Here is an 11,715-nt window from a genome sequence, read left to right as displayed (position 1 = left end):
AGGAAAGTAACTTCAAAAAATTAAAGTGTAAATAAGTGTTTACTGTAAAGCAGATATTGTGTAAAAAAATATATATTAAAAAGGCATATTTAAAAGAAAATCAAAGCCTTGTGCATAACCAAGGAGTTCCAAAATGGTTTTCACCGGATGGATTTTGAGTTTTTAAGCTTTTAAATGATACCTAATCTAGATTACTAAAGTATGTGGTAGGGAAAAAGGCAAGAACAAAGCATGCTGACAGTTAACAGGCTAACTAAGTTTGAATTTGACAGTTGGTTTGGGAAAGGCAATTTGCAGTGTTGCCACCTTGTGGACAAAAGTATAAAGAAATGCGGAATTGTGAGGAAAAATGCGGTTTAAAAAGTCGATCTGCATAAGTACAGTGTGCGTGTAATGTGCTGATAATGCAATGTGTGTCACATACTGTACGGCCCACGTAGCATAAACCAAAGTATACTTTGGCGTGTGAATTCAAAACTTTTAGATTTTAAATTGCATTGGATACTTCCAAGGGGGTCCTGCCCTAGCCGGGCAACTGCCTTTGAGATGAATGCTACTGTTAACCGTTAGCCTTCCCCAGGTTTTACAACACTCCTTGATGCAAACATGCATGCACACACTAAATCATTTGTAGACACTCGCTCCCCTCCGTCCCGCGTGCACGAAGTGGGCTATATTTAGCGTGTACAGTGTGATAAAGACCAGCGCTGCAGGCGGCGATGGAGTAGTCACTCGTCATCCTTTCTGCCGAGGCCACAAAAAGCGGCAACGGGAGAAAAAAAAATGAGGTGCCGGCAAGAAAGTGACAAAGAAGGAGAACACCTTTAAAAAGACGCAGCAAGCATAAAATAATGAAAAGTGAAGTAGAGGGGAACACAAGGCATACACACGTGCTTCTCCTTTTTCTGCTTCTTCACACGTACACATCGTCTCATCTGCCTTTCATTTCCTCCTTCCTTCAAACACCTTTCATCTTCCTCTCCATTTGTTTGATATCAGCACATTTGAAGGTATACGAAAAATTGCACGGGGTGATGGGTAGGCAGTTGATTCCACTGATATATTGAAATTACAGTAAATTTAATATATATTCTGTCTGGTGTTTCCTTGATAATTTTTTTACTGCTTTGAATTTCACAACAACCCTTGAATGTCCCAGCGATGGCACAGTTCCCATAACAACTGCATGCTGAAGACCTGCCAATGTGTTTTGTGAAGCCCATGAAGTCGTTCCACTGATTTACAGGCAGTAGAACACACACACGGCCGTCCACAGAACTGCCCGAAACCTATTGCTTCATTGCAGTAGAGGCCAACGGAGCAATTACTGATGTTCACCTACATTTTCTCAACTACTGTAACGCCTTTCCTGACATGAGGTCTGTGTTGAGTCTATTCCAACCACTGAACCCTGAAACTCCTAGTAGGGGAAGCATCAGTGTTTAGGTCTGCTTGAGTGATGTTGCCAGTTACCTAAATTTAAATTTAAAAAAAATTAAAATTAACTTCAAAGCACACCTATGTTAGATTAACTTTACTTTTAACTTAGCCTTGGATGTAACATGATCTGTATAGAGCAGGTCTTTCTCACGGGAGCATTGACATTGACCACCATTGCAGTATGTGAAAATGATTAACCTTGCTTGGGTTTTTTTGCACTTCTTTGCAGATTCCTAATGATAAGCTAATATTGCTCTTACGAAGCAAAATGCTCACGTAATTAACCTTTCAACTTGCGCGCACACACACACACACACACACACACACACACACACACACACACACACACACACACACATTTTTTTAAAGTTTTAAGTTTATCAAGTTAAAAGGTTAATTACGCATTTTGCTTTGTGTATAATAAATACATTATATATATATATATATATATATATATATATATATATATATATATATATAATTACATAATAACAAAATCATGCTTGCTAATTGTTATGCTGATATATTAAATTTGGAAAAAAGGGCTAAATAGAAACACTTAAACTGGTTTCAGACCTTACTGTCCATGAACCAAATCACATAGGAAGAAGGCCCTTCATTAACCTCTAGATCAGAAGAGTACTGTGGTAATATCCATTCATATTATTATCCATTCTTGCTGCCATCTTTTAGGCAGATGAGGCAGATTTTGAGTGCAGTGTGTGTGTGTGTGTGTGTGTGTGTGTGTGTGTGTGTGTGTGTGTGTGTGTGTGTGTGTGTGTGTGTGTGTGTGTGTGTGTGTGTGTGTGTGTGTGTGTGTGTGTGTGTGTGTGAGAGAGAGAGAGTTAATCTGGTCTTATCTGTGTATTGCCAGCAGCTATCTGATAGCAGGATGTCTAGCTAACAGAGAGCGCCACTCAGCTCTTTCCCAAACACCAACACACGCAGATACACATGCTCATCTCTAAAATGACCTCCCGATTTTCTTCAGAGAAATAAGAGGTTATAGTGTTGATTGTAAGTAGAGATAGAGGGAGAAAGAAAGAGATACTCACGAGTTTCTGGCTGATTAATGTCCTGCTCAGAAAGAGGGAAGGAAAATGGAAGTTGAGAGGGAATCGTGGAAAGAGAGGACCATGGGGAGAGGAAGACAGAAGCACCAGAGGAGGTGACCTGCCTCCCAGGTCTATGGCACATTCTGTGAAAGTCACACACATTAACACAGCAGTGGCCATTGTGAAGGTGAAGCCACAGAGTCTAACTAGCTAAAGCCAAAAGTGCTTACGATTCCCACATGAGGTCATTGTGTGTGAACAAAGCGTTTAAGCACTAATGAACGATTTTGACCTATTATTCATTAATAACCCTTACAAAGACGTTACCATGGTTACAACAGATTCAACCCAATGCTACTAATGTGAAACCATAAATTACAGCCATTTTTGAGGTTAAATAAATACAATAAGCAGCATCTGTAGCCATTGTCAGAGGGCAGTGATGAGTATTGACCCATAATGCAACTTTTTTATAGTATTTTGGTGGAAACTATGGTTATCATTGTAAATAGTTGTGCAGGAAACTTTTTGGTGTTATAATGGTAATTAACTCTGTTTGAAAATTTTCAATTTGTGCAGTACATGTTACCTCATTTTTATTCTCGTACATACCTCAGACCAAATTATTTTTTGAAAGTTTTATATTGGTTAAATTTGGCTAACTGCTGTTTGTGTGATGCTATGCTAATGCTAGAAGCCTGTCAATTGATTTTTTTTTTACAGTTAATTAACTCAGCTTTTGAATTTCTATTTAGACCTCAGACCAATTCTGTTTTGGAAATTTTATATTGGCTAAATATGGCTAATAACTGTTTGTATGTTGCCAATCACTTGTCAGATGCCTGTCGTTTGGTAGATTTCCCCTAGAGTCTGATGTCCTTCCATCAAGACTCTTTCTTCCCTCCCCCTCCAGAGGTAAAAATCATTTACACGTACAAACACACACACACATGCATACTCGCACCAAACCTGTGTGACAATATTGAGGGCCGTATAAACCGTCGGGAATAGATGACTCAATCGATGTCCTTCAAAGAGACACAGTGACTGGCTACTGCTCATCACTTTATCTCTGTCTCTTTCACTCTTCTTCCATCTTTATTTTTCCTCTCTCTTCATCGGAAAAAGAGATGGGCTATAGGAATGACAGAGATTGAGAAAGAGAATGTAGGAATTACTGAAGACTTAAGTTGACCATTTTAGTAGAAACGTTTTAACCAGCCAATTGCAACATAGGCTCATACCAAATATGTGCCACTAGCTAAATTCATGCCAGATTACAAAAACATACCTATACGTACAATTCACTGCAATTTCCAGCTGCACTTAACAGAAGTGGCAGTAAACTAAACACCAAAAACTTTCTCACAAATTATAATTATGGGGATGGTAATCGGTTCATGAAGACTTATTTTTGTGAGGTTTCTTACTAAATTCTATCTTATAACCTTAACACACTTTTACCATTGTGCATGATTTGTAAACTAATACATTGTGACGTTTAGCTTCATATGTGTGGGATAGTAGGAAGTGCAAGAAGCAAACATACGCGAACATTTAACCAGTGAGCCTGGGTTGGAAAATTGCCCTGAAACAAGATAGCAGACCATGGCTTATCCTGTGTTTTAAGTAAGGTAGTGTGTGTTTGCAAAAGAAAGAGGAAGACAGATAAGTTTCACTGCACAATTTTCCCACTTTAGTTGACATAACCATAAATTTGCATCAGCCAGCATCGTTTCCATGGCATTAATCGCCACAATCTGAGAAAAGGCTATGTATGCCTTACGTATGCATCATTTCATTGTTTATATTATAGCCTCAAAGGGCCAATAGTCATCTAATGTAGCAATTACTCAATCCTTTCAAACACAAAGAACATTGAGAGAGATTAACTACTGAGCCGTTACACTGTGAAATCGCAGTATCGTTTAAAGACAGGGAGGTATCAGGTTTTGTGAGTTTGTGTGTGTTTGTTTTCTGAAGTTTGCCTGAGGGAAAACATATATCTGAACAGCTTAAGAACTCAACCTCTCTTTGTAAGTGTATGCCTTTAAAAGAATTTACTTCAGTTGAAACTAGTGTATGCTAAAACTTGTGTGTGTGTGTGTGTGTGTGTGTGTGTGTGTGTGTGTGTGTGTGTGTGTGTGTGTGTGTGTGTGTGTGTGTGTGTGTGTGTGTGTGTGTGTGTGTGTGTGTGTGTGTGTGTGTGTGTGTGTGTGTGTGCGTGTGCGTGTGCGTCTGTGTGTGTGTGTGTGTGCGTGTGTTGGTCGAGTTTGCTATCCACACAAGCAAGGATAGTAAAACCTGAAATCACCTATTGTGGGAACCATAAACATACCAACTAATGTAATGAATATTTAAAAATGCAGAAAGGTTTATGTGAAGGTAGTTTTATGGCATTGAAAATACTGTAGCATTAACTCAGTATAGAAGACAATAGAAAGTCCACAGCATGATAGTAGTAGGTAGGCTATATTAGTTGTCTTTGTATGGGCCTACAGTAGATTTTATTTCTCCTCCCCACCTCCAATTGGTTTTAGCATTCCTTGGAGAGAGAAAACAAAATGTTAGAGAGAGAATGCTTTTCTTTAATCAATTTGCCACTCTTGTCTTTATAATGAAAGCGAATGGAGATTTGGGCTATCGAGTTTATCATAAAAGTGGTCCATACAATGGAATGGAAATCATACGATAGTTTTGTGAGAGGAACAGGCTAAACTACTTAGTGGAAATCTTGAAAATGTGTTGCCTTTAACACACCAGTCAGTCCAGATGATTGCATGTCATGTAACTGATTGTGGCTCGGCAAGTCTGAGTATACAGAAATATGAATAAGATATGAGAGATAGAAGTGAATAATAACTTAAATTTAAGACTATTGAACATTTTTATCATTTGGGATCCCCAATCACTTTCATTATATTGAAATTAGCTCAACGTTTTGCTAAATTTCTCTTTTGTATTCCATAAAAGAAAGACATATAAGCCTACGCTAGTTCAAAAGTTTAGGGATGGAAAGATCTTTTAAAATAACCTTTCGAAGGAAGCCTTTTTGGTTTAGGATTATTTGACGAATGAAAAAGTTCAAACCAACAGCATTCATTTGAAATAAAAATCTTTTGTAACAAAGTAAACTGTCACTTTTGATCAATGTTAATGCATTCGTGCTGAATAGAAGTGTTAATTTAAAAAATAATTAATAATTTTTTTTATAATAATAAGAAAATCTTACTGACCCTACACTTTTGAATGCTTGTGTAGGATTGGAACTAGTGGAGGGTAAGTAAATGATGGCAGATTTTATTTTTTTTTTTTTTTGTGAACCATCCCAGTAAACAATGTTTTATGTATTTGTTGGGAGGATGACGCTAGTGAAATGCATATTGCCAAAGTATTTACAGATGACTTCTTGCATCTTTCATTTTTGGGAGGGGATTTGAGTTAGCACGGATATTGGAATGAAAATTTTCTGTAGCAGAGCTCAGGTGTTTTAATACCCGTTCACAATTGTCCCCCAGGTGTGTGTGTGTGTGTGTGTGTGTGTGTGTGTGTGTGTGTGTGTGTGTGTGTGTGTGTGTGTGTGTGTGTGTGTGTGTGTGTGTGTGTGTGTGTGTGTGTTGCTTGCGCGTTCGCATTCGTGCGTGCGTGCGTGCGTGCGTGTGTGCGTGCGTGCGTGCGTGTGTGTGTGTGTGTGTTGTGTGTGTGTGTGTGTGTGTGTGTGTGTGTGTGTGTGTGTGTGTGTGTGTGTGTGAGAGAGAGACACCCTTGACACTGTAACTTCCAGAGTAATCTAAACTGAGCTGATAAGTGTGTGATTGGCATGCTGCCGTTGTGTTGCTAGCGATATCTGAGCGTTTGAGAGCTGATATGTTTGGTGCATTGAGGCAGTAAATTGAAAATATATTCACAGACACTCTTGATGTTTTTAAAGTTGATTTGTTGTGTTGAAGCGTGATTTGGGGGGCTGTGTGCGTATGTGTGAAAATGCGAGCATCGCTCTACCTCTGTCAGTACTGTAGTGTATCCATCACAGACCCCTGTTGCCATGGCAAACCTTCAGACCCATCACTTCGTGTTGCGTTTAGCTGCACCTCAGTTCATGTGAAAGGAATTCAAATGATAACACAACTGAATATTGGTGAATTCTGTGTGTGTTTAACCATGTAGTCAAAACAAGGCATTGTTAGATATGTATTGTTTTTTCCCTCCTCTAGTCTGACCACTCATTTCCATTTGAGTTATGTTTAGTAGGTCACACTTCATTTCCATTTAGAATTTACATAATGCCCATTTATTTTGCAAAACAGATGTGGCCCATCCGTGACAGTGACGAAAACATGCATCCGAAGGCACGATACAATTAAGTTCTGTACAAATTCTTGTAGCTTTTGATAGCTAATTTAACATGGGAAAATTACAATCTGGCCGCCTCTTCATCACTAAGACACCAGCACCATTCGAAATGTGCATTGGCGGAGCGTTTGCCGAGCATGTCTGTTTGAGGGCCTGTTAGAGGTTGTTAGTCTTAAGTCAGGTGAATGGGCAGCTGCTGTCTGCTCACATCTCGTCTCTCTAATCTTCAGGCAGACTTTAGGCCTGGGCCTCTGGCTTCTAGTTGAATAAGACACACATGCTAATGTAGCATTAAGAGCCAGTGTCGGCATGGCAGTGGATGGGAAGGGAGTGTGTGACACAGCTATAGAGAGTGGAGTGTTGTCTTCCTGCTCCTCAGGGGAGGATGTGTCTGCTGAAAGCCTCCAAGAGTGCAAATGAATCTTCACTCCATTAGAAATGATGGAGGGATACATATCTTTGAGTTTTGACAGCGCAATGCTGCCTTTCTGAAGAGAAACTAGAGTCACATTTGTGTCTTGATTTTAAAACCACATACCCTCAGGTTGTAGTTTTAATAATGTTATATTTTTGTATTATATTTTTAGATGATAAATATAAATAAACTCATGAGAATGATCACAGATTGCTAGCCTTACCCAGGTATTATAGACTTCCTTAGCAGGATGCGGCTTGAGTATGACAGATGGATTGGTGACGTCAATAATTTCATTATAGAGGAGAATACATTTTCTTTGTCCAATTTTTCTTTGGAATTTATTTAAGAAATGAAATGGGTCAAATTTGACATCACATTGTTTTTAAGAATCAGTTCAGTGTCGTTCCCACCCAATCGCATGAATCACTCTCTCCATACTTTATTCTTCACCTATCTGCTCACCTCACTCTGCTATTTGGTTTGCCGGCGCCTCGGCATCTCCATCCCTCATAGTCACAGAATTCACTCCCACTTTCGTCTCCCTTGCACTCTTGTCTCTCTCTACACATCTCTCTGATGCTGTTAACAGGAATCAAAGCTTTTCTGCAGTCTGAGGACTGAGGCAGGTACTTGAGTCCCACAGGTGCATTTTCCCAGCTAACCAATCCCGTCCTCGGGCATAGCTGTCATTCCTTACATAACTCAACCCTGGCACCTACCCTCTAGCTTGGAACAGAGGGAGGGAGAGTAAGACCGACAGCACCAGGGAGGGAGAGGGGAGGTTAGTAGTGGGAGCTGGTTTTGGTTGTGAGTGAGTGCTTTCTTAGCTGGGGGCTAAAATAGTAGAAGTACACCAAGAGGGGGAACAAAAGCAGCTTTTTACAGAAAGTACAGCGAAAGAAACTCTCTTTCACACACACACACACACACACACACACACACACACACACACACACACACACACACACACACACACACACACACACACACACACACACACACACACACACACACACACACACACACACTGCACTCAAAATCTTCTCTATATTCTGATCCACTTTTACTCATCTCAGTTTGACAATGAGATACAGAAATCATATTTTCATGTCAGTGCATCCACAGAATCATCTTTGCATATGAGTATGGATTATAGTCTCACAAAATAGCCTCTTCACTGTCTTATCCTCACAGAGAGAGAAAACTAATGAGGAACAGGATACAATGAAACACACACAGAAAGATACAGATGCACAGATCCAATAAGCTCAGAGCTGCTCGTCTGGTATTATTCACCTCCCTTCTTACTGAACAGGGAGGACAATAGACCAGTGTGTTGGTGTATCCATCTACACACACCCCCCGGACACTATGCACACTCTTGTTTATCAGCGTAAGGGGATGGCAGGTTTCGTAGCAGATACAGCAAGAGGCCTAAAACGAATCCCTCAGCAAAAACGATTCACCCCTCTGAATAGAAGTGTTGTGCTTTACACAAATGTGCAAGCTGTGGCTTATCTTTTTTTATCTGGAACAGAGGAGATGAGCCATGTGTTAGGAGTGCTAAAAAAGTCAGGCCAAAGTGTTACGGGCAGCAACCGAAGGTTTTGAAGCCTCCTTTGAGCATCAGATGGCTCAACTAACTCCCATCTTCTGTTACATCAGATGCACTTAAGGATTGGCTAATTATCTCCAGCTATTCCTTTTCCATTCATTAAATTTAGCAACTGCAACACAGATACAATAAAGGTGATGTCTCCTCCTCATTAATGTACTTATGGAAGAATCTTTTTTTGTTGTGTGGTGAAAATTTCCATTCACCCATGCTGAAATCGTCAGTGCTATGTTGCAGCATAGACATTCAGTTGAAAATAAATTTTAGCTTCATTGCCAACACCACAGTTTTGTTTAATAAAGAAATTAATACTTTTTAATTAGCATGGACATATTAAATTGATTAAGTAAAGACTTAAATACTATCATTATCATACTACATTCTAAAAAATTCTAAACATCAATACAGATAAATATATTTTTTAAACTTTCTATTCATCAAATACTTGCTAAAAACTATCATGGTTTATATATAAGGATCACATCACAATCAGTGCAAACTGCACTTGATGTGTGAGATACTTTTTAAATGTGCGTATTCGATTAACTATGCTCACAATAAGCTGTTTTAAAAAAAAACATGCATTCACCCGATCAATTTTGAGCATCCAGATGGGTATAATCAAACATGTCTTGTGGAGAGCTCTTAGAGAATGCATTTATTTGTAATTTTAACTGTTGGAAATGCAGCGTAACTGTGGACTTCAAAGATTTTTTTGTCCTGTGCTGCCCTATATAGGCTAGTCTACTAGTCAAGCTTAAAGCATGATGGCAGAGCATTAAAGTCGACTACATCCGTGTAACCCCTAGTATAGTCACAGGTGTGCATACAAAAGTAACTAATTCTATCAGATTATCAGTCATCTGAGTTTTAAAAAGAGTCATTCTATTTACTTAAATGTAATAAAGTCATAAACTCATATTGGAACAGCTGTTGTTGCTCGAAATGTTGTTGAACTTTATACATCAATTTCAAATGTGTAGAATTTACAGCACTTCAGAAAATTGCAAAATACAGAATTGCAGAGCTACTGTAATGACGCCCCGCTGAACAATCGTCATTTCTTTCAGCATATGTAAAAGCATCACATTCACAGTGGTATAGTCATTATCTGTCCTCTGAGCAACATTTATGAGAACTGACAACATATATTTAACCAATGGAAATACTTATGTTCTGAATGGCAGGGTCATCTGGCCTGTCTTGAGAAATGCTTTGTGTTCTCCAGGATTTCTTCATTGTCTCCAGCAGAAGTGTGAGATTAAGAGAAGTGGGTTCAGTCATTTCTTTGTGTATTTCTTGAGGAGTTTCTCCTCACACTCACAAATAATTTGCGTATGACGCAAGCAGCTTTGGGTGTTCAGAGCGGAGTGTTGCACAAGAAAATTATTTACCTTGTAAAAATAACCAAAACAAACACAGATTAGCTCTCAAACCGAATGTGTGGCGGGTGAAGATTAGGCTGAGAAGTGGCGAGGGAGGGAGAACTGAACTGCTTGTGTTTCCCTGTGGCAACTCCACATGGCACAAGGGAGAGGGAGAGAGAGTCAGAAAATAAAAAGAGAGATGTGGTTGAGGAGCATCTCTGTATTATTGATAACAGTGAGAGGATGAGTAGATTTCTTATACTTGTTTTTTACTTTCCCACTCCCTTTCTCCCGCTCTCTCTAAAGGTTTGTGGTTTGTGATTGGTATGTGGGGTGGATGTGCCTGGAGAGCTGGGTGGCTGACAGTGGTCTCCGTCTAGCTCCAAATGCCAATTTGCGAGCTGTCTCATTCCATCTTGACGGAATGTCCTATTCTCTCGCCGGTGCCGCTAGAGGGAGGGGTGGGGTGTGAAGTGGGCTTCTCCTGTGGGACAGCTGTTGCTTCTATCATCCTTATCAAACCTGGCTTCTGCAGTCACACTGGATTTAGCTAACACTTGCTTAATACACTCCTCATTGAGCCTTAGGTAGGTGTGTATGTGTGTGTGTGTGTGTGAGAGAGAGAGAGAGAGAGAGAGAGAGAGAGAGAGAGAGAGAGAGAGAGAGAGAGAGAGAGAGAGAGAGAGAGAGAGAGAGAGAGAGAGAGAGAGAGAGAGAGAGAGAGAGAGAGAGAGAGAGAGAGAGAGAGAGAGAGAGAGAGAGAGAGAGAGAGAGAGAGAGAGAAAGAGTTTAGGTCTCTGTGTGTATGACTCTGGGATGTACAATGAGTGTGTGCTGAGGGATTTGCTCATGTCAGGGATGCATACATATGTAGATGTAAGGGAAATAACGTATGTGCAATGGCTAACGGTTGTGGATATTCATAAAGATGCAATTCGAGTCACTACAATTAATACCAACATTGCCTATGCTCTTAGTGTATGTTGCTTTGGATGGAAAGCAACATCTGCCTTAGAACCATTTCATTTGAGTTAGGAATGCATGATATTTACTCTCTGTCAAAAGTTGGGGGTAAAGTACGATTTTTAAAATGTATTTTTTTAAGGATGTCTTTAACACACACCAAGTTTGCATTCCTTATTATCAGTGATGATAAACTGTTGTGCACTTAAAGTTGTGCACAGAGCAAGTACTATATCATTTGTATATTTTAATTGTGATGATTGAATTCAATTGTAATATTTTTTTTTGGAAAACATGAATGATTATTGATTGAATAATGAGTCGCTTACTTCCCAAAAAGCCCATGGCCAAGTCTCTATAATATTTTGGTCTCTCAAAATATTATTTTGGTAAAAATTGTAATTCATATTGCTTAGAAATTAACACTTTGTGTTATGATAGACATCATTTATCACACATGTCTGTGGAACAAATGGTGTACTAGCAGCACTAAATATGTGACCT

The 11,715-nt window shown here is 39.4% G+C and overlaps 1 protein-coding gene across 4 annotated transcripts in view; it reads left to right on the top strand.

Annotated features, from left to right (window-relative positions):
• pcdh1b (protocadherin 1b) overlaps positions 1-11,715 on the top strand; it is a 174,633-nt gene that overhangs the window by 98,797 nt on the left and 64,121 nt on the right. The window lies entirely within an intron of this gene.

The sequence above is a fragment of the Siphateles boraxobius genome, unplaced genomic scaffold (assembly GCF_051911475.1).
Source record: "Siphateles boraxobius isolate OS27281-9 unplaced genomic scaffold, OSU_SipBor_1 3, whole genome shotgun sequence".
NCBI classification, from domain to species: Eukaryota; Metazoa; Chordata; class Actinopteri; order Cypriniformes; family Leuciscidae; genus Siphateles; species Siphateles boraxobius.
Note: the sequence above shows the minus strand (reverse complement) of the source record. Positions and strands in the feature narration are given on the sequence as shown.